This window comes from Rhinatrema bivittatum, chromosome 11, assembly GCF_901001135.1.
Source record: "Rhinatrema bivittatum chromosome 11, aRhiBiv1.1, whole genome shotgun sequence".
NCBI lineage: Eukaryota > Metazoa > Chordata > Amphibia > Gymnophiona > Rhinatrematidae > Rhinatrema > Rhinatrema bivittatum.
The window spans coordinates 13001377-13025544 of NC_042625.1; the positions used below are offsets into that span (position 1 = coordinate 13001377).

Genomic DNA, 24168 nt, shown 5'->3' on the forward strand with positions numbered 1-24168 from the left:
TTTCTACGGATAGAAAGAGTCCCATGGACGGGCTTACTTAGCTTCTTAAATCCAGAGAAACCTTGGTGACAGAAATCAGCATCTGTCTCTTTAAACTGGCCTTAGCATACAAAAAAACAAAAAAAACCCCCTCTCGTGCCAGGTTGAAACCGGGGCGGTATAATGTTCTGCTTTAAGAGTTTCCTAATGGTTCACATCTGTGTGAAGCCAGAAGGGTTGTTAGGGACTTGGCTTTTGGGGAGGAGTGAAAGAGCTCGGAGCAAACCGAACCCTCCCCGGGGATCCCAGAGGGCAGCCATGTGAGATTACCGCATACCTTGGAAATGTGCTCGCCCGAGAGGGGTTGTGTGTTTGTGTATTTGGAGACGCATTCCAACTCTCTTCACAGACAGCTCCGTTTACATGATTGGGTAATTACCTTGTGGTTTGGCCCATTCCTTGTAGGGTCATGTGCTCCGGGAGGAGGGACGCAGAAAAGGAGGACTTCACTTTCCATCCCATTTCAATGCATTCTGTCTGAGTTGCATGCCAAACTCGTCTGAGGTGGAATTAAATGCAGACTACACTGTGCCTAAGGACACATTTTCAGTGCTGCACCTAACAGTAGGGGTGCCCTTCCATTTTCCAAACTGCATCAAAGAAATACACTGCAACACTTCGTTTCATTCCATGTCATTTGAAAATGAAAAGTGCACACGCAAGTAAGTCTTTTAAAAATGATATAGCTGCATACTTTATAAAATACCTGGCTCCACATATAAATTGGGGTTGTTATGTGTAAATGTTTTTTTGCATCTAAAATATACACATATGTTTATAAAATAGGAAATGAAAGTAAGCACTTTCATTGCACTGGAAATATTTTTACATAATGAAACATACAAGTGTACATTCAGGGTATAACTCCTTGGTATTTTATAAACTGTGCAGCTCTCACTGCATAGTTTATAAAGTACAAGGATAAATCTCCATGTGTTCCCTTATGCTTGCAAACCACAAATAGATTTGAAAGTTAGGCTCGCATGTGTATTTTCAGCAGCCTAAAAGTAGGCACGTACTTGAGGGTTTGCATTTTGTTTTCATTTCACTGTTTTTTCTTGCTTTGGCATTTTAGCAGAAGTAAAATGAAAATGTGTTGCTTTTTGCGTCCTTTTAAATTGGAACCACAAAACAAAACAACAAATATTTTGTTTATGCATTATAACGCATGCTAAAACCACTGCTGCTCCTTGTGACCTTGGGCAAGTCATTTAGGCCTAGATTCATCAAATTGTAGTAAATAAAGCTGAACTATAGCATGGTCACTGCACACGATAAAAAGATGGGCATGGTTAGGAAAAGTAAGGATATATTGTACCGCATATGTAATTATTGTGATGTGCGATACTCTTGCATCGTGATGCATTGTTTTTTTGTTTATATATACCAGCTTCCTGCAGCTGCTTCTTTCAGGGTGTGTCAGGCATTGGAGAAAGAGAAGAGGTGAGTTGGTTAGTTTAGGGGTTGTTTTTCTTGATTCCCTGAGTGAGTTGTCTTGATTAATATTCTCATCTGTTTCCCTTTACCTTTTGTCTCTTGTTTTTATCTGTGTCTGGAAGTTTTTGTGTGTTTGTCTAGTTGGTCTGTTTGTCCCTTTCTGTGGAGGAGTGGTGAGTTGAGGAGTGAGGAATGGAGGAGTGGTGAGGAGCAGGAGAGGATGGAATGTGAAAGCTGTGGGGGAGAGGAGGGCAGGAAGGAGGAGAGGGGGAGGGAAGAGGGCAGGAGTGGTAGAAGGATGAGTAGGGACGTAAGAGTAGAGATAGGGAGAAGGGAAGGGATAGGAGGATGCCGGAGGGGGAAGGGGCTAGTCAGGTAAGTGTGCTGGGAGAAGGATGGCAGGTTAAGGCTAGACAGAGAAGGCAGAGGGTGGGGGAGTTGTCAGGGCAGATGGGGGGGGGGGGGGGTAAGGGAGGGGAGCAGGAATGGTACCAAGAGTGAGGATAGTGACACCTTTCCGGAAGTGGAAAGTGGTAACCCTATCCTGCGGCAGCCAGGATAGGGTTACCACTTTCCTGGGTTAACCCTATCCTGCAGGTCGGTTGCATCTATGCGCTTACAAGTTCAGCATGGAGGGCAACAAGCAACTCATTGCTGGCGTCCTTCAGAATTACCACCTGCTGTTTGGCAACCGGGCTGCAATGACGTCCAGAGCATCTAAGAGCCAGATATGGTGGACCATCGTACAGGCCATATCCCAATGCAGTGACATCAAGAAGACTGGACAGCAGGGGGCCCACTGTTACTGAGGCACCACTGTACCTCAGACCTTGCCTTGGCTTCTTGGCTCCTTTGTGTGTTGTTCTGAGTTCCTGGTGTCCCGTTCCTGTTCCGCTTCCGCTGTTTGTATTCTTTGCATTGACCCCTGGACTGGCTGCAGATGTTACGAGCGCGTCCTCCACGCTGCTGACGACCCGAGGGTTTGGAAGCCTTCGGGTTCAGCTACGAGCTCGGTCACCTCTAGAGCAGGGGTAGTGAGCCCTTGGGCCACGACAAGACTCAGGGAGGAGCCCCAAGCCACACCGTGGGAGGTGAGCTGGTGCAAGCATGGAGGGCTAGGCAAGGCTGAAGCAAGGATGAGAGAACAAGGTCTGACCCTCAACCGGACCTGCACGCCCATGGCAACCAACAACGCAATGTTGATTGATGAACGGTCCTCCGACTGTTCCAAGCCCTTTCGGACCTGCCGCTGGGTAATGGCATTGGGCAGCAGGCCGGACAAAGGACAAGGGCAGACAAAGTCCTTGGAACACAGAAGACATCACAGATGAAGACTGCAGCGAAGACTTCATAGACGAGGACTGAAGCGGAGACATCATAGATGATGGCTGAAGGAAGACACTGGCATTGTCCCTCAGGGCGCCCTACTCAGCCCACCGACACGGGTGGACCCAATGGGCTGGTCGCGGACCACCCTGTCCCATTACGTGCCCTACACAGCCCAGGAAGGCTGGTCACGGACCACGCTGAGAATGGGAGAAGCGCAGGGAAGAAGCGGAATACTGCACTCCTGGCAGTCTGAGGCAAGCAGGAACATCAGGAACTGGACCAGGAACAAACATCTAGGAACATCTGGAACCAACAATAAGGAAACAGGCAGAGACACAAGACAGGGAGCCATCAAGACAAGCAAAGACCACAGTGGACCTGGATTGATAAAGAAGCACAGACGACTGTGAGACTCAAACCAAAGGCAAACAGGAACTGAAGTGAAAGTCCTTTTATACTGCTGTATGCAGACAACTCCCTGGGAGGAGTTCACCTGGACCGCCCCTCACCGGCCCTATAACTGCGGTGGAGTGCTGTGGGCCGGCCCGTAGGGAGAAGGGCATGGCCGAACCAGGAAGTCCAAGCAGAGCCAAGCAAGCCACAGGCAGGCCTCGAGAACAGCGAGGCCTCCCAGGCCCTGGAGCAAATCCTGGATAGTTCGCAGGCAAGGCCCTGGCTTCGGAACGGCTTCCAGAAGAGAAGGTAAGATGCCTCCTGTGGGGCAACCACAGGAGGGATCGCAACAGCGGAATACTCTTTGGCATTGACCCCTGGACTGGCTGCAGATTATTCTTTGGCATTGACCCCTGGACTGGCTGCTGATCATCCTTTGGCTTGGACTCGTGGACCAGCTGCTGACCCTGTTTTGGCTTTGACCCTTGGACTGGCTTTGACTACTCTCAAGCTTGACTTAGAACTTTACATGACCTGCAGGAGGCGCCTGCATCCAGATTCCCCTCTCCAACTTCAAGAGATCTTCTGAGCTCAGCCTTCCCTTCTGACGGTAGGAACTTGGCAGAGTTTAGTCTCTTAAGTAGTGCCAACTCTACCTCGGACCAAGGGTCCACCTCCCGGATCATAACACTTACGGGTCTGCTGCTCCGGCTCAGCACCACCGCGTGGCGCACCTGTCTCCCATCTAGTCCAGACCCGCAAATCAGGACCACTGGGTCATGTGGGGATTGGGTTGGGACTGGCTGCCTGCTGTCCAGCTCAGCACCACTGCCTTCAGTCTAAGCAGGACTTGCAAGCACCAGGACAGGGACCACGGTCATGGAAAATAGTGGATGGACGGATGGGAGGGCCAGGAGAAGCTGGTGCCTGGGGAGCAAGGCAGGAGCAATGAGTAGGGCGGGGTGGGGACGTTGGAGAGAACGAGTGAGGTGAAAATAAGAGGGGACAGTAGGAGGGATGCTGAAGTGAAGAGGGGGAAGAGGCAGAAGACAGAGAGTGAATGGGGGGCTAAATAGGAACGACCGCAGGGGAATGGGACGAGCGCACTGGGGAGGGGCTGAATGGAAAAGAGAATTTTGCTGAAGGAGGAAGAAGCCCCTGCCAGCCTCCTCCTCTCTCCTCCTACCCCACTGCCTGACCCCTTTCCTGTCCTTCTCACCTGCTAGCAGCCCTTTCTCTCACCCCCTCTTTCCAGCACCCCCTTACTTATGCCCAGATGAGGTACGTGGGTGGTCCCGCTCCAGGCTTGGCACGGTGCATCCTGGATGGTTGACTGCCCTGGCTCCTCTTTCCACCCCTTCCTTCCCAGTATCCCCTCTGGTCTCCTCTTTGCCGTACACCTCCCTACTAGTAGCATGTACTTTGCCCTCTCACTTTGCCAAAGGCCAGGACTGCAACATCCCAGTTATTCCACAAACATTCCTCACCAGTGCAACACAGGCACACCCCCCCCCCCCCCTCGGGTAAGTGATGCCCCTCCTCCCATCTCCCTCTCTCCCCCCAGGCACACACACACCCTAGAGCAATTTCAACCCCCCCCCCCCCCTCGAAATGCAACCTGTCCCTCCCCCTCCCCATCAGGAGCAAAGCATCTCTCCCCAGGCTGCAGGTTACCTGTGTGAGCGTGAATAAGTAAGTGTGCGAGCATTCCCATTCCTTAATCACGTGCATGAGAACAAATGTGTGTTAGAGCAGAGGTCTCCAGACTTTATCCCCAAGGGCTGCAATCCAGTCAAGCTTTTAGGATTGCCACAATGAACGGGCATGAGGTCTGCTGCACACAATGGTGGCAGTACATGCAGGTTTCATGCCCGCTCATTGTGGCAATCCTAAAATCTGACTGGATTGAGGCCCTTGATACCCCTGTTTTACAAGTCCATGCACACTGCCCATCCACAATAATTACATAGTCTCTAGAATCTAGAGTTCACAGGAATGCGGAGTGGGGGATTCTTAATCATTAGTTTTAATTATTGGATGTTATTTGATATGTCTGCTGTTTTGAAAAATGTTGTTATTGTTTAAAAACTTTTTTAAAATTTACCAGTTGAATATTCTGTTCATCAACTGTGTTGAAATAGTTTTTCTTTTTATTAATATGGTTTTATTCTTATGATTTATATTTCTTGATTTTGTTTTATGCACATGTATGCAAATGAAGGGGAGAGGAGGGGTGCCACCCCCTCAGTTTTTGAGTGTCCAATCCTGGACTGTGGAAATGTTGGCAACCGTAACCAATGGAGATATAGTGCTGTTTAGTAGCTTCTGAATAGAGGTGGCGACTTCGTAGTATATACACCAATATTCCAGAAGCCACTGAAGTGCCTTTAACATTTTAGAGATGGGCTGTCATAGTTTAGTGCTGGTAAGAAGACGGGCAGTGGCCTAGTAGCACATGCTGCTAAATCAGGATATAGGGCATTGCAGTGGTCCAGACTGTTTAATATAAGTGCATAGAGAACAAACTGAAAATCAGACTTTTCTTATTTTGGTTTAAACGTCATAATAAGCACAGTTTATAGAAAGTTTGCTTAACCACAGAATTAAGATGAGTTTTCATAGAGAAGAAAGAATCTATTTGAAGTCCAAGGTTCCTGACTTTTGTAAACTTGGTAAAGTGCCCTAGAAAGAGAATATAGAGGGAAACACCATGCATAGTAATTTACGAGTAGATTTTAAAAGGAGCGCGCGCAGCCTGCATGTGAGCACGCTACCCGGCACGCGCACATGTACGCCCGATTTTATAACTTGCATCCGCAGGCGTGTGCGTTATAAAATCAGGGGTCAGCGCGCGCAAAGGGGTGCACCTTGGGCCACCGAGCCACACTGCCTTCCCCCATTCCCTCCCAGGCCGTTCAAATCGGAGCGGCCTGGAAGAGAACTTCCCTTCCCACCCACCCCCCCCCCCCCCCCCAAATGTTTATCCTATCTTTTGCGCCTGCCGGTACGCGATCCTCCGATACAGCGACAATAACCTCTCTGTCGAAGGCCTCTGGTCCTGCCCCCACCTCGCCCCCAGACCGCCCCTTTAGTAAAGCCCCGGGACTTACACGCGTCGCCGAGCCTTTTTAAAATAGGCCCGGCGCACGTAACACTTTGAAAATCTGGCCCTTAATGTTAAACAGAATGATAATTTATATCCTTTGGATGTTAAGTTGAAGTTTATTCTGTGTTAGCCAGCACTTCACAGAGTTCATGTAGAGAGATACCAGTTTGAAGGTATAGTCCCAAGAGCGGTCATAAAGTATGAAGAACTGCCTACTTTTAGGCTGTTGAAAATTCACAGTGTATGCATATTGCTGACTTATGCACATAACTCCCTATTTTATATGTGCAAGTTACAATTGACATTTTGAAAATTACCAATCTTGGGCATGTATGTTTCTAAGTGCATCTATATATGGATGGGCATATATGTGAATTAGGGATATGAAGAGAGGAAATCTTGATTTAATTTTTTTTTTTTTCATTCTGAGGGCTAAGGATATGATTTACCATATTGAGTCAGACCAAAGGCCCATCAAGGCCAGTATCCTATTTCCAAAAGTGGCCAAACCAGGTCACAAGTACCTGGCAGGATCCCAAAAGGTCAATTGATTCCATGCTGCTTATCCCAGGGATAAGCAGTGGATTTCTGGAACTCCGCCTTAATACTGGTTTCTGAACTTTTCCTCCAGGATCTTGTCCAAATCTATTTTAAACTCAACTACACTAACAGCTTTCGCCACATTCTTTGGCAATGAATTCTAGAGCTTAATTATACTTTGAGTAAAAATCTATTTTCTCTTATTAGTTTTAAATGTACAACTTAACTTCCCCTAGTCTTTGAACTTTTTGAGTATACGTTTACTCATGTTACTCCCATTGGCCACTCTTGCTCACCTCTTTCTTTACTTCCCTGACTCCATGGGGTAGACTGCCAGCCTCCACCAGCTGCCGATGGCCTGCCTACCATGCCCAGGCCTCCCAGGGTGGCACGGACGCCGCCAACCGCCATCTTGCCATCAGAAGTCCTTAGGCGCACACGCACTGGCCAGTCTTAAAGCCATCATGGCGGGAACCTCGTGGCCATCCCCTCCGGATGACGTCATCCCTCCAGGACATTTAAGCCAACTGACCCTGCCTACTGACGACTTGGCAAAGAGAATCCTTCTTGCTAAATCCACTTTGCTCTCAGAAGACCTGCGTTCCAGTTCCTGTTTCCAGGCATTGATGTCTTGGGGTACCCGCTCCTCAGGAGTCCTCTCCTCGTGTTGGCTATCTGTTCCTCAGAGGGCCTATCGCTTGGAACTTCTGCCTGCCCATTCCCTGGGGCTTCCCTGGAACCTTTGCTACTCTTTCTATGAGTACCCCGCTCTGTGGGCTACTTCCTGTTCTACCAAGGATTCCTCTGGTGTATCCCACTTCATGGACCACTGCCATCTCTACTGAGGACCTCACAGGTGCTCCCTGCTCTGCGGATCACTATCATCTCTACTGAGGACCTTCTCAATGAGAACCCCACTCCGTGGACCATTACCATCTCTATTAAGGACCTCATCAGCGGGGTACATCGGACCTGCTCCGATGTATCCCGCTTCATGGACCATTACCATCTCTTCTAAGGACCTCATTGGTGTACCCCACTCTGCGGACCACTACCGTCTCTACTGAAGACATCATTAGTGGATCATCATCTACTCTACAGAGGTATCCACTTGGGGGTATTCTCCTATCTACGGACCCTGTGCCTCTGGGTCTAAGACCTCCTCTCTGGCACCCCCCACTTCACGGGTTGTGTCACCCTTTCTCTTTAATAAAGACTCTAGACTGATACTGTGTCTGATGTCACTGAGACCTTGCCTCCTGACGGTGAGGCTCATGGGGCTCCTCCCTGTGGGCAGTACCATCTCTCACCTCGGCCCAGGGCCCACACACTAACTAATCCTAACAACTCATTTTACTCCACTCATTATTTATTGACCTCTATCGTAACATAAGATATGCCATACTGGGTCAGACCAAGGGTCCATCAAGCCCAGTATCCTGTTTCCAACAGTGGCCAATCCAGGCCATAAGAACCTGGCAATTATTCAAACATTAGACAGATCAGAAGCTACTATTGCTTATTAATTACCATAATAGCAGTTTATGGATTTAACCTCTAAAAACGTATCCAAACCTTTTTTAAACCCAGTAACACTGACGGTAGAAACCACATCCCCTGACATTGAATTCCAGAGTTTAACAATGAGCTGAGTTTAAAAGAATTTTCTTTTCTCTGTTTCTATCTTTTAACCAGTTCCCAATTTACAATAGGACACTGTCCCCTATCACATGACTTCTTATTTTCCTAAGAAGTCTCTCTTGAGGGGCTTTGTCAAATGCTTTCTGGAAATCCAGATACGTTTTATCAACTGGCTCACCTTCATCCACATGTTTATTTATGCCCTCAAAACAATGTAGCAGATTGGTGAGGCAAGACTTCCCTTGGCTAAATCCAAGTTGGGTTTGCCCCATTTCATTCAATGTTTATTTTGGTTTGGTTTGAGGAACTGAAATAAATCTTAAATTAAAACAAAACAAATCAGAATGAAAGGACCCCCATTCTTCCACAGTCTCTTGTCTCCCTAGCCCCCTACTTACCCCACTGGGGGATTTCCAAGCTAGGACAGAAGCGAGCCCCAGTTGCTCCTGCCCTACTGGCTGCAATTTAAAAATGGTGCCATCTCAGGCTTGGCTGGCAACAAGTTGTTTTATGGCCATAAAATATTACAACCATGAAATACCTTTTACGGCTATAAAACTTGTCTTAAGGCCATGTTACTTAATGGCTGTAAAGCAACTTGGCCCTGGCTGGCCTTCACATGATGCCATTTTTAAATCACAGCCTTTCTCTCTTGTAAACCTCCAATGAGGGAGCTGCAGGAAGGCTGAGGGGGGGCAGATGTGCTGGTAAATAACACTCAGCGTTTACCAAAACAAATAATTTTCAGATTTTTCAGAATGAGTTCATTTTTGGTCCATTTGGAATGAACCAAAAATAGACTCATTCATCACATTTTACCCATTTGGGTAAAACAACTGCACATCCTGAGTGTATATGTATACATATCATCCTCTGCATATACCATAGAGTGCTGATTTAATATTCTTGCAATGCATTTGAAATCAGTTTTAAATGAATTTCACGGTGCTGTCAATCTAAAACCTTGCATTAGCATGTAATTCACTAGAAAATTAAATGTAAAATCCCCCAACAACCCTGTGACAAATTTATCTGACAAAGGACTGACTCCTGCATACAAGAGAGTATCAAACAAAAGTTATCTTTTACACCCTTTGCCAATTTTGATGACTTTGACATCAGAACTAATTTGTTCAAATTAGCTAACTTCTATGCAAGCTGTGATACCTATTATTAGCTCAACTTCAGAACTATCCAACTTCAGTGAGTGAGCTTTTCCAACCCTTTCCGTCCCTTCTTCAGATGACATGTTTAACAGCTCACTACCACAATCATCTGGTTCTGTTTGACTGAAAATGTAATAAAATAATGTGATGTCCTATCGCTTTTTTAAAATTTTATATCTGAAAGTCAAAGAAAAATTACATTTTGCCATTTTATATGGCATTTCTCTCATTTTATGTTAATGGTGAAAAAGTGAATTTTGCTAAATATGTGTTGTCTTGACATCTATAAAGTACCCGAAACCTGGTACTTTTATAAAAGTAAAACAAAATCACATAAGGGTGTAATGAAGTAGGATCGCCTGGTTCTCAGTACATAAACTACTAGTCCTCTGGCCTGCATCTCTAAACTATGACAAAATATGACATTTTAGACTTTTATTCATTGTGCAGCATGGCTGTGGGCCTTTTTGGCATGGTTTATGGTAGAATGACAGTACAGGCACTGAAAGAACATATAGGAGAACACAAAATAGCCATATGGAGTGCAAAATAGAAATACTGTATGCTTCAGGGAAATATATATATCTACAACCAACAAGCACTGGCCTGCAATATTTGATTGAATGAACTGAAACATGGGAGAGGGTGGTCCAGGGTCAGCATAACGGACTGAAAGCCAGAAGACCTGGGCATTGAACCTTGGGCAAATCATGTTATCTCCCTGTGCCTCAGGTACCTGCTTGGATAGCAAGCACTTAAGTGGAGGGGAGGGGGTGCAGGGTCTCATTGTAGTTGTAGGTAATTTTTGGTAAAGCACCTTCAATTTTGTATACTATATACACACACTTAAATAGCAAAAATGCTATGCATGTAAAGAGCAGAAAAGCTTTTAAGGAGGAACATACTGGAACTACAAAAAAAAATTGAAACTTTGCAGATTAAATGATATTGGGATGTTATTTTCAAAGAATTCCATATAAAAATTAGCATATATGCATATAAGAAATCTGCACTCACATAATTGGTATTTTATAAAAGTCGAAAATATGTGTGTACTTTACATTTCACTCACACATATATGTGTATAAAGAAGGGGCAGTCTAAGTGGGTATTCTGAGGCAAGGCCAACAGTCATGCGCTTAAGTTGCTATTTTAAAAGACACTAATGCTTTGACAGCTTACTCATGTAACTTCACTTTGCCAATTGTCTAGCATAATTGATATCAGACTTGTTTGAAGTGTACATGGGGGGGGGTGCAAGGTCTGAGTGCACTGGGGAGGGTTCAGACTGAAGAATCAAGAGGGTCCCGATCTGGAGAAGGCCTGGGTGGACTGGTGGAATAACTAATAAACTGGTTATTTTCAACTATGTGCTGACATACATATGTAAATTGGGTTTTATGCAAGTAAATCCTATTTTATTTTCATGCGTAAAATATCCGTACGTATATTTTTAAATTAGGAAAGAAAAGTACGTGTGTTCAATGCATTGAAATACTTGCTTACGTTGCGTTGCATTTATTCCCACGTAAGCATATATGCATTCCAGGGTAAAGATAAAAATATTTTATAGTGTGCATGTGTTTGATACCCTCCCTGCTTTGAGACTTTTCCTTACTTAGGAAAATACTCTGACAGTCTCACAAATTGAACTGTTATTTCGCTTTTAAATTTGTACTTAACCAGCTAGGTTTAAGATAACTGTCATGACACAATATCCCAGCAAAGTTAGCCGGATATTTATCCAGCTAACTTTGCTAGCTGGTCAGTGTCTGCATTTTTATTTAGATTTTTGATATTCCATTTGAGTAGTTCGTGTTTGTTTGATTTACACATATACTTGTCTGTCTGCCTGCTGAAGAAGGCTCTACTACTCCTTCCCCTCCCTTTCCCCATCACCACTATCAGTATAAATAAAGGGCACAATTTTCAAAATATACATATAAAATCATTTTGAAAATTGGTGCAATTTTTACGGAATTGTATGCAGGTTGTTACAAAATAAATCTCATAATGATTCCTTTCTCTCCTAAGGACCTTTTCCAGTATTCTGACCTTTACCAGGTATCTAATTCTCCTTTACTGATGGAATCATGACATTTCTCAAGGGATCCTGAGCTTCTTTATCTGGAGGCCATGTTCCTTCTCTCAGGCAAGGGTACCTCTGCCCAGAAGTTAGACACTGACCCTCTCCATGCCAATTTCTTCTTCCTGTGCTCTGCAGGCACTCTCTCTGTTTCTGTCTTTCTCTCCTTCTCTTAGACCGAATATTTCTCTCAGATTGTACATTTACCTACTTGACTCAACCACACAGTTTCTTAATTCCTGGGGCATACAGTTACTCAACCACAAGGCTGCATATATATATATATTATGATAATACACCTCCCACTGAGCAAAAAAAATCTAATCACCAAATTTCAGGAGGTGGCATGATTTAGCTGCTGGGATTCTGAGTGATCCTAGAGCTGTGGTTAGGTCAGAGATGCTAATGGGGAAAGCCTATTGCAAGCCCTTTCCATGGGTAATTATAATCCGTGGGTAATTTTTCTGGGAGCAATAAGCAAAGCAAAACCTTGGGTGGGCTTTTTCTTTGATTATTGGCTCCTTATCTGGCTAGCACTAATTTTCAATACTAGCAAACTAAGGGATTCATTTAGTGATCTGAGATGTGGGGTATCATGGGACAATGTGCATTAACAACATACAACATTTTATTTGCATGGGATTTATTCACGAATAATGCATGATAATGCAGATTACTGTACATTTCAAATAGACCTCCTACATTTTAGCTGGCTAAATTTAGGAAAATTATCAGTTGCAATATTAACTTGGCTGGCTAACTTGGGCACTGAGGTCATTTTGAAAACCAGCTCCAATGTGACTTTATACTATTTTTTTGTTTTGTTTCTTACAGATACATTTTCTTTCTACTCTTTTGGGATGAATGATAGCATCCAGTAACAACTAAGGCAGTTTCAGATAGTTCATTTAAGTTGCTTATTCCAGGAACAGTTCACCAAGTGCTAATTCCTATGCTAAAATGATCTGAACATCAATTTGAGCTATGCTCAGTTACTGAAGCCCACTTATCCATTTCTGTTTGCAGTTATGGTTGTAAAGTCTGCATGTGTATTCATTCACACCAGCAATGAGGTGCATGCTTCCTTTCACACAAACTTGAGGTTAGGGGGCAGAAAGAGAGCTATGCTTCCAGGGGGAAGAAAGGAAAAAACTGCCTTGTTAGGCCAAGAGAAAGATCAGCCAACAGGGAAATAGAGAATGATGTGCTAATGAAGAAGGGGAGAGGGCCAGAGACAGATACATGCATGCAATGCTAGGAAAAGAGAGGTGCACAGATGGGGGGATGAGAGAGACACACTACCATGGAGAGAGAGAGAGAAAAACAAGCCGTCAGGGAGCAATCGCACTCCTGCTAGGAAAAAGACACAATGTTTTAAGGATTGGATCTCAATGGCAAATGCATCCTTAAATAGGTCTGTAAGTCTCCTTCATAGCTACAGCGATATCAGTGTAAAGTCGGCCATTAGGTAAGCTCTGAGGTATTGCAGCAGGAGGTGACAATGGGCAGACTGGGAGAGCCTTGCGGACATCATTTACTGTCAGGTAGGAATTGCTGAGCTGGTGTGAGAGAGCTGCTACTGAAAGAGTTTTGTAGTCCACAGATTGAAAACAAAAAGATGAATTTTAAAAGCCACATATGAGCCGAAGCCGTGAGATACAAGTGTCTCTCTGGACATTGCGCACCATTCGGATTTTATGAACTGCCCGAGTATGAGCGTGCAATAATCGAAAAGGCAAAAAAGGGCGGGGCATGGACGAGGTCCGGGTCTGTAACATGAAGTCTGCGCGTAAATATTTATGAGCACAAGCGTGCGCCAGGGACCCCTACTATGTAACTTTACTTCTGCTATGGATGGCCTGCAAGTTTTAAAATAAAAAAAGTTAGGGTAAGTCAGCAGGGTTTGAAGGGTTGGAGCTAATAGGGTAAAAGGGAGGCTATCTAGCTAGGGGGGTTAGGAAATCCTATCCTTTATCAGGATGAACTGTGGGTATTTGTGTCAGCGCACATGCAGAGCAAAATCCCCCCCCAACCCCCACTTACACGTTAGATGCAACATTTGATTGCACATATAAAATGTGTTCACATGTACATGCATACTGCCGATTTTATAACATACGTGCATATTCACGTGTATGGTATAAAATGGCAGTGTCCATTAGCGTGAGCCTATCTGGCTGTTTAAATGTTACCGTCCCCAGGAGGTCGAGTTGAAAAATCTCCATGCTATGTAGGAGGCACCCAGAGGCCTATATTCAAAAAAAGCTAAGAGGGTAGCTTTCAAATAACTCGGTGCGGCCCCATATACGTGCATATATGGCTGCATGCAGATCTACTACAGTATTTTTTAACCTGCAAGTATCAGATATGCCTAGATTCTAAAATATGCGTATGTCTCCTAACTCGTGAATATCTGCAGAACATTGAGGGGCGGATTTTAAAAGGCCTGCGCGCGTAAATCATTCCGGATTTACGCACGCAGGGCCCTCGCGCGCCGGCGCACCTATTTTGCATAGGCCGCCGGCGCACGTAAAGCCCCGGGACACGCGTAAGTCCTGGGGCTTTCGAAAAGGGGCGGGAGGGGGCGTGTCCGGGGGGCGTTTCGGGGGTGTGCTGCGGCATTTCGGGGGCAGGCCCGGGGGCTTGGCGCTGGCCCGGGGGCATGGTCAAGGCCTCCGTACCAGCCCCCAGGACCGGAGGACGGAACGGGGCTGCCGGCCGGCACGCGCAAAGTTACGCCTGCTTTCAGCAGGCGTAACTTTGCCGACAAAGGTAGTGGGGGGGTTTAGATAGGGCCGGGGGGGGTGGGTGGGTTAAGTAGGGGAAGGGAGGGGAAGGTGGGGGGAGGGCGAAGGAAAGTTCCCTCCGAGGCCGCTCCGAAATCGGAGCGGCCTTGGAGGGAACAGGCAGCACGCGCAGGTTGCACAAATGTGCACCCCCTTGCGCGCGCCGACCCCGGATTTTATAAGATACGCGCGGCTACGCGCGTATCTTATAAAATCCAGCGTACTTTTGTTCGCGCCTGGTGCGCGAACAAAAGTACGCGATCGCGTATTTTTTAAAGATCTACCCCTGAGAGAGCACATTTTTTCTATTTTAAAAACATATGTGCATATATTTAGGGCTGGATTTTAAAAAGGTTACACGCAGCGGGCCTATTTTAAAAAGGCCCGGCGACACGTGTAAAGCCCCGGGACGCGTATTACTCCCGGGACTTACAAAAAGGGGAGGGGTGGGGAGGGGTCAGAGGCTCCAGACACAGCGGCTATTTGCCGCTGTGCTTGGGATCACACGCCGGCAATCGGCCGGCACGCGCTACTTACTTCAGCCCCAGGGCTGAAGTAAATTTAGAAACCAAAAAAAGAAGAAAAAAAAGGTAGGGGGGAAAGGGCGGGGGAGGTAGGGGAAGGCAAGGGAAAGTGGGGTGGGGGTAGGGAACGGGAGAAGGCAGCACGGCTCAGAGCGGGCTCAGCGTGCGCAAGGTGCACAATTGTGCACCCCCTTGCGCGCACTGGGGCGGATTTTAAGAGCCCTGCGTGCCGGTGCGCCTATTTTACATAGGCCTACCGGCGCGCGCAGAGCCCCGGGACTCGCGTAAGTCCCGGGGTTCTCCGAGGGGGGCGTGTCGGGGGCCGTCCCGGTCGTCGCGGCGTTTTGGGGGCGGGTATGGGGGCGTGGCTACGGCCCGGGGCGGTCCGGGGGCGTGGCTGCGCCCTCCGTACCCGCCCCCAGGTCGCGGCCCGGCGCACAAGAGGCCCGCTGGCGCGCGGGGATTTACGCCTCCCTCCGGGAGGCGTAAATCCCCCGACAAAGGTAAGGTGGGGGCTTAGACAGGGCCGGGTGGGTGGGTTAGGTAGGGGAAGGGAGGGGAAGGTGAGGGGAGGGCAAAAGGAAGTTCCCTCCGAGGCCGCTCCGATTTCGGAGCGGCCTCGGAGGGAACGGGGGTAGGCTGCGCGGCTCGGCGCGCGCCGGCTATACAAAATCGATAGCCTTGCGCGCGCCGATCCAGGTTTTTAGCAGATACGCGCGACTCCGCGCGTATCTACTAAAATCCAGCGTACTTTTGTTTGCGCCTGGAGCGCAAACAAAAGTAGGCCTATTCGCGGAGTATGAAAATCCGCCCCACTGATCCTGGATTTTATAACATGCGCGCACCTGTGCGCGCATGTTATAAAATTGGGTGTTCATGTGTGCGCGCGTAAAACAACTGCGTTAAATCTTGTTTTTGCTCAGAGGTCGGTGTATTTTAAAACATGCACGTGGAACTGAAATCACCAGTTTGCCGAAACCTCAACCAGTTCATCTAGTCCTTCTCCATGACATCGAGACCCTCCAAGGTTTTCACTCTGAGCTCACCCCAACATTCTCCCAGACCTCCCACCAAATGAATAATAAACAGTAGATGAGGCAGAAAACAATCTTGAAAAGCAGTATATGTGAGGTGGGAAGCCTGGGACCCAAACATGGGTCCTGAGGCTCCTGCTTCACATTTAAAGAGCAAGGTAGGCAATCAAACAACGCCGTGAGGATAGCAACAAAGAATAGATGCCAATGGTCTTTTTCCAAATCTTTAATTGGTGGAGACGTATGTGATTAGTGAAAAATGCCCGACTCGCCCCGTTTCACCACATTCCAGTGGCTGCCTCAGGAGACGGCACACGCTGACGCGCAGAAACACGTATGTGGCGCCATCAGAAAATGGAACCGGGAGAGGCTTAAGCGCTACGTTATTTATTTAAGATACGTCTGTAATGCGGATGTTTTTGGAATTAACTAATAGTTATTCAGTGTGCTCTCATTTAAGCCCCTGAGGCAGCCACCTGAATGTGGCGAAACTCGGCGCGAGTTGGGCATTTTTAACTAATCACATACGTCTCTACCAATTAAAGATTTGGAAAAAGACCCTTGGGCATCTATTCTTTGTTGTTATCCTCACATTTAAAGAGATCATGTGGCTGGGTGGAGTTTAGGTCGGTGCCATTTTGGAAAATGGCGGTGACTAGGTGGGGTGCTAAGGGCATCCTGGCCCCATCGAGGGATCCATTTGAGGACTGTGGGAGGGGAGTCGGAGATGGGGGAATGGTGCAGCAGGGCCGAGGGGTGGGGCCAGGACCCTAATATATATATTTTTGGCTTTCAGGAGGGGTGGGGTGGGTATGGGAAGGGGGGCCGGGACCCTATTTTTGACTTGTGGGTATGGAAAGGGGCCAGGGCCCTAAATTTTATTGATGACTTGGGGGTGGAGGGGCCAAGTTTATTGCCGCATGACTTCACACTAATACTGTTTACCTTCCCTTTCTTCCACTTTCTCCCTCCCCTCTATTATTTACCCCACCAGCTCCCGTTCTCTCCATTTCCCTCTCCTTCCCATAGTTATTGTACTGAATTTATGTTTAAGTTACCTGATATTGTTTAATTTTCTGTAAACCGTTGTGATGGCTGAACCGAATGACGGTATATAAAAATGAATAAATAAATAAATGACATTTTAACACAAGTGGCAGTCTCGGGTGGAGACAAGGGTCAGCACTGACCCTCGCCTTACCTCCCATCTTTGCCATAATCTTTTTATTTTTATACCAGCGGTCTTTTAACGCATTGGCGGCAGTCCCATGAGGTTGGGGTCGCCTTTGCGTTAAAGGGCCACTAGGCGTGTTCTTTTGGCTCGTGAAGTTTGGCTGCGAGAGAAAAGACCGCGCCATAGAGCCACAATATTTTTTTGGCAGAGGGGCCCCACAGCAACATCCCCCCACCCCGATAATGGGACCATTCTCATGAAAAAATATCATGGCTGAACACATCTAGGGGTAAGTTAGGTGCCTAGTGCTGAAAATCAATACAAATCACCTAACTTTTTTTTTTTTGCCAGCCCTAATTCCTTCCCTGTAGCCGTAGATTTTTTAGGCTCCTATATTTAGATGCAATGCTTGTTATCCGTGATCCCTCCCACCCTCTGTCTCACCTACCTACCCCATTTCTTATATAGATTGTTTTGTGGGGCAAATGGTCAGTTCTTACAGCTTTAACCAAATAGATAAAAGGGTCCATGCAGGCAATTTAAACTACACCTTTTAACTCACCTTCAAATCTTTCCCTGATTCTTCCTGAACCTTTATTTGTCTTGTCTTGTCTGACTGTATTGACCTCATTGTAAGCCTCACAGAACGAGGACTGTCTCTTATGCGTATCTGTACAGCACCGTATACACCTTGTAGCACTATACACATGTTTGGTAGTAGTTTCTCTGGGGTGGGTTTTTTTTTTTTTGTGTGTGTGTGTTTCAGATATCATTTGAGCTTTGGCATCAATCCCTTTAATGTTACTAGAACTGGAACCTTTAGTGACCAGGACCTACTGCGCCATCCCTGGGGGAAAAATGAAAGAACCCTTCTCATCGCTGCAAAGTAAAATGCTGACTTTAATAAAAAAAAATGGGCACAGCATTACTGCAGAGGAGTAGATGGAAAAGGTCTTCAAGGGAAAACTCTCCATTAACCTCTAGAGAGAACAGGAAACTGTGAGAAAGGATAGTTTGGGGTTTGGTTGGTTCATTTTTACTGAGAATTGACTTCACTAGGAAGGGACACATGCTACATATTACTTTCAGACACTTTACTAAAAACAAAAACAGAGGTTGCACTTGCCAAACAGAAAAAAAATCCATCAGACTATTTGGCAACAAAATCATCATTGGGATATCCCCCCTTTTCCTGTATGAGCTCCCTCGCAAGGTTTTATTGCTTTAACTGACTGATTAAAATCCTTCAGAGACAGTAAGCCAGAAAAAAGCAGACAGACTTGGCTGTGTTACTCAGAGGAGACATATACAGCATCTAATAGGCGCTCTGACTTTCTTTTGGGGAACCACTATGGGGATATTGTTCAAGCTTTGAAACACGGTTAAATATAAATAATGCTTGGGATATGTGTTAACAACTATTATGCAAACTCCAGTTGTGTACAATTCATTGCTCTTGAAGGGTAGTCTCCATGGTGTCTGCGAACATCTGAAGCACTCCTTCAGCATCGGACAGAATCTTGGCACCTTTTTGTCTCTTGCACCTCACTTGTCAGGGTATCATTGCTCAATTGTTCAGTGCTGCTGCTCCTGTCTCTTAGCAGAGAGAGAGGGATGTACAAGGTCTTGAATGAGAGAAAATCAATTCATACATCTGCTTTATGTTTATTTAAATTTGTTAGTCACCAATACCTAGGCCCTAGGTGTACAAAAGTAGACATTCATAAAATAACAAATGAACAAATAAAAACAAAATAAAATAGATACAATAAGGCAAAATATCACTGAATACGGATGTATAAAATAAAACATTAAAACTAAAATGAAATGTACAAATAAAACAGCATAATAAATAAAATTAACAATCAAAAGCTTGTGATAGAAATAGGTTTTCAACAGTCTTAAAATATTTGTTTTATGCAAGTGCTAGCCTTGTACTTGACCATTAGTTTCATAAAATCTGGAACACTAGCAGTAGAGACCAATTCTCATTCTGTTTTGTAATGTTTTCAATACTGGTGTGATAGGCCACTTGACCTGCTCTAAAAGTCTACCAGGTCATCAGAAACAGCCTTTATTTTCCTTCTATATCTGTTCCTTCACAGTTAGCAGCACAATTGCATATCCCTGAAGCAGTATGGTTATTACAAACATGTAATATGCAAAAAACTACGTGACTCTATGAATTGAATAAAGAAGGTGGTAGTCTCTCAGGAATGAAAAAATTGTCAACTAACACACCACAATTATATCTCCCTTATTCAGAGATAATAACCATCATACAGGGCATCGTCATTTTGTGTAAAAACACATTCCAAACTATGCCGTTTAATCATAGGTCATGGTTGTTATTTTTTTAACTTTTTGACTTTTTTTTAAATGCAATGCTTATGTATAAGAAACATGAAATTCAACCAGGGTAGTGATTTTATCGCAATAATATCATTAAAGTGTTCATTCAGGAACTAATTGACATATTATATATTAGAACAAAATAAGCCACAACTGTATTGTTTCCAACGTGGCAGTATTTGCAGTGTTTGCTTATGCCCAGATCGTCACTCAATTCAACCCCCACACTGTCCGTGTTTCGGAGTTCTATCCTTCATCATGGGGCAATTACTCTTCTGTGAAGATCATAAGGAGAAAATTTAACAAATCTTTTAACCAATTTCTAACGTTAAAAAGCAGGTGATAATAAAGCTGAGTTGTAACTTACTATAGCAAATCAATTTCTTCAACTTGCGAGTTCCATGTTAAGTCAACCGGATGTCGGACTATGCAAGTGTATTTAAGTCCACCTACAGTTCAATCAATCAGCGGGTATTTCAAATGATTGATTACATTCAATTGCTAGATTTAAACCAGTGGGATGCACGGTGGTCAATTTGAATATCCATTGTTTGCTGCACTGGAGGTGGACTCTTGGGCTGAGGTGGGGTTGGCACAACCCGTAGGTAGAGGCCTATGGGTCCCCACCATTGGTAGGCGGATTGGGCTGATGGACAGAGGCCAGCTGGAGCTTCAATACCAGCCCTTGTTCCCTGCAGGTTGAGCCTTTGGGTGCCGGGGCCGGCTGGACTTATGTGAGCCTCTTTATGTAGTCGATGTAGAGATCAGTTCAGCCCAGAACCAGCAAGTGAGAGATGGTAGTCTTACACTGGACAAGGTAGTGTCCTGGAGACTCGGGCACCAAAGGCACTGAGGCAGTCAGGGGGCACCCAAGCAAAAGCAGGCCGAAGCCTGAATATACCAAGACCAGGAAGTAAGCTGGAGAGGCATCAAGGAACAGGCTTGAGTCAGGGCTGGTGACAATCCGGAGGCAGTGGCAAGCAAGGCTGAGGTCTGATCAAGCAGGTAGTCAAGCGTAGTCAACCGAAGCGGAGGTCTGGGTTTGGAGAGACGCAACAGCATAGTCAGAAGAAGCAGAGGTCTGGGTCTGGAGAGAGGCAACAGCATAGTCAGGTGAAGCAGAGGTCTGGGTCTGGAGAGAGGCAACAGCATAGTCAGGTGAAGCAGAGGTCTGGGTCTGGAGAGAGGCAACAGCATAGTCAGGTGAAGCAGAGGTCTGGGTCTGGAGAGAGGCAACAGCATAGTCAGGTGAAGCAGAGGTCTGGGTCTGGAGAGAGGCAACAGCATAGTCAGGTGAAGCAAAGGTCTGGGCCTGGAGAAAGGGAACCGCGTAGTCAGGCGAAGCAGAGGTCTGGGAGGCAATAGCGTAGTCAGGCGAAGCAGAGGTCTGGGCTTGGAGAGAGTCAATGGCGTGGTCAGGCGAAGCAAAGTCAAAGTCTGAGTAGGCAATCCAAGGTATGGAGCAAGACAGGAACCAGGAACAAACGAGGAACAAGAACTCAGGAGTGAGACGAATCTCTAGGAGGCAACGAGTACTCGACCAGCAAAGAGACCTGTTGCAAAGGCAAAGCTATGAAGCTGAACCTGTGCTTAAAAACTGAAGCTCCGCCGATGTCATCATCTGGGGCCGCGGCTAGGTTCCCGCCACAGTCCTTACTTAAACATCAATGTTGCACGCGTGCCTAGGGAGGGGCACGGCGCTGAGTAGCAACGTCTCTCCACGGGCTACGCGGAGAGGCCCAACGAGAAGCAATGGGTGTGGTGGCTGGACTGGGAATGCCAGGGGCTGCAGCTGGGCCGGAGGCAAAGGGGGAGGCCCAAGGACGGAGCTGACGGCCCACCACTGCCAGCAAAGAGGAACTAGGAGCTGGAGTCACTGTAGAAAGGAGAGGGGGCCGTGCAGCTGGTCTGCCACGGACAGCATGCGTAACAGTTCCCCCCCCTTTATGCCCCCCCCTTGGAGGTTGGGGTTTGCCCGGATGGGCACAATGAGAGTCCAGGAGGAGGGTTTTGTCCAGGATGTTTCAAGCTGGTTCCCATGAATTTTCTTCAGGTCCATAACCCTCCCAAGAAAGGAGGTATTCCCTCTGGCATCCCCTACAGCGGACCTTGTAGGTCGTATCAGTCTCAGCCACCAATGGAGGTGGTTCAGGAGCCTTTCGGGAAGGCCAGGGCAAGACCACTGGTTTTAGAAGAAATACGTGAAACGTATTAAGAACATAAGAACATGCCATACTGGGTCAGACCAAGGGTCAATCAAGCCTAGCATCCTGTTTCCAACAGTGGCCAATCCAGGCCATAAGAACCTGGCAAGTACCAAAACTAAGTCTATTCCATGTTACCGTTGCTAGTAATAGCAGTGGCTATTTTCTAAGTCAACTTAATAGCAGGTTATGGACTACTCCTCCAAAAACTTATCCAATCCTTTTTTAAACACAGCTATACTAACTGCACTAACCACATCCTCTGCAACAAATTCCAGAGTTTAATTGTGCATTGAGTAAAAAAGAACTTTCTACGATTAGTTTTAAATGTGACACATGCTAACTTCATGGAGTGCCACCTAGTCTTTCTATTATCCGAAAGGGTAAATAACCGATTCACATCTACCCGTTCTAGACCTCCCATGATTTTAAACATCTCCATCATATCCCCCCTCAGCCGTCTCTTCTCCAAGCTGAAAAGTCCTAACCTCTTTAGTCTTTCCTCATAGGGGAGCAGTTCCATTCCCCTTATCATTTTGGTAGCCCTTCTCTGTACCTTCTCCATTGCAATTATATCTTTTTTGAGATGCGGCGACCAGAATTGTACACAGTATTCAAGGTGCGGTCTCACCATGGAGCGATACAGAGGCATAATGACATTTTCCGTTTTATTCACCATTCCCTTTCTAATAATTCCCAATATTCTGTTTGCTTTTTTGACTGAACCCACGATTTCAATGTGTTATCCACTATGACGCCTAGATCTCTTTCTTGGGTTGTAGCACTTAATATGGAACCTAACATTGTGTAACTATATCGTGGGCTATTTTTCCCTATATGCATCACCTTGCACTTATCCACATTAAATTTCATCTGCCATTTTGATGCCCAGTTTTCTAGTCTCACAAGGTCTTCCTGCAATTTATCACAATCTGCTTGTGATTTAACTACTCTGAACAATTTTGTATCATCTGCAAATTTGATTATCTCACTCATCGTATTTCTTTCCAGATCATTTATAAATATATTGAAAAGTAAGGGTTCCAATACAGATCCCTGAGGCACTCCACTGCCCACTCCCTTCCACTGAGAAAACTGTCCATTTAATCCTACTCTGTTTCCTGTCTTTTAGCCAGTTTGCATTCCACGAAAATACATCGCCATCTATCCCATGACTTTTTACTTTTCCTAGAAGCCTCTCATGAGGAACTTTGTCAAACGCCTTCTGAAAATCCAAGTATACTAATTCTACCGGTTCACCTTTATCCACATGTTTATTAACTCCTTCAAAAAAGTGAAGCAGATTTGTGAGGCAAGACTTGCCTTGGGTAAAGCCATGCTGACTTTGTTCCATTAAACCATGTTCTAATTGTTCTGTGATTTTGATGTTTAGAACACTTTCCACTATTTTTCCTGGCACTGAAGTCAGGCTAACCGGTCTGTAGTTTCCCGGATCGCCCCTGGAGCCCTTTTTAAATATTGGGGTTACATTTGCTATCCTCCAGTCTTCAGGTACAATGGATGATTTTAATGATGTTACAAATTTTTACTAATAGGTCTGAAATTTCATTTTTTAGTTCCTTCAGAACTCTGGGGTGTATACCATGCGGTCCAGGTGATTTACTACTCTTCAGTTTGTCAATCAGGTCTACCACATCTTCTAGGTTCACTGTGATTTGATTCAGTCCCTCTGAATCATTACCCATGAAAACCTTCTCCAGTACCAGGTACCTCCCCAACATCCTCTTCAGTAAACACCGAAGCAAAGAAATAATTTAATCTTTCCGCGATGGATCTTCTCTAAGTGCCCCTTTAACCCCTCAATCATCTAACGGTCCAACTGGCTCCCTCACAGGCTTTCTGCTTCGGATATATTTTAAAAAGTTTTTACTGTGAGTGTTTGCCTCTACGGCATCTTCTTTTCAAATTCTGTCTTAGCCTGTTTTATCAATGTCTGGATGGCCGGCGCCATTTTTAAAGATGGCGCCGGCAATCCAGTGCTCCCTCCATGTGACAGGGGCCGGCCAATGGCACGGATACCCTGTCACATGGTAAGGGCAACTGCCATCGGCACCATTTTTATTAGTGGCAGCCGACGGCCCGAGAGCGGGAGATCGCTCCCGGGACCCCCACTGGACCAACAGGTACCTGTAAAATGTTTTTTTTTTTTTTGGGGGGGGGGTCGGGGAAGCAAAGGGATTAGTTTTAAAGGGTCGGGGTGGGTTTTTTGTTTATCGGCTTGGGCGCAGCCGATAAACAAAACCGCGATCGGGCCCGATGAAAAAAACCCACATGTGAATTGGAACCGGAATCCAAACCGATTTCCGGTTCCGATTCACATCTCTACTATTAATTGC

General features: G+C 45.9%; 1 long non-coding RNA gene across 1 annotated transcript in view; it reads left to right on the top strand.

Moving 5' to 3' along the window:
- Positions 1 to 251: 251 nt before the first annotated feature.
- Positions 252 to 24168, top strand: part of LOC115073560 — a 320695-nt gene continuing 296778 nt past the window's right edge. The window contains exon 1 of the long non-coding RNA XR_003852049.1: positions 252 to 701. This is a non-coding gene — a long non-coding RNA (uncharacterized LOC115073560). The remainder of the gene's footprint in view (positions 702 to 24168) is intronic.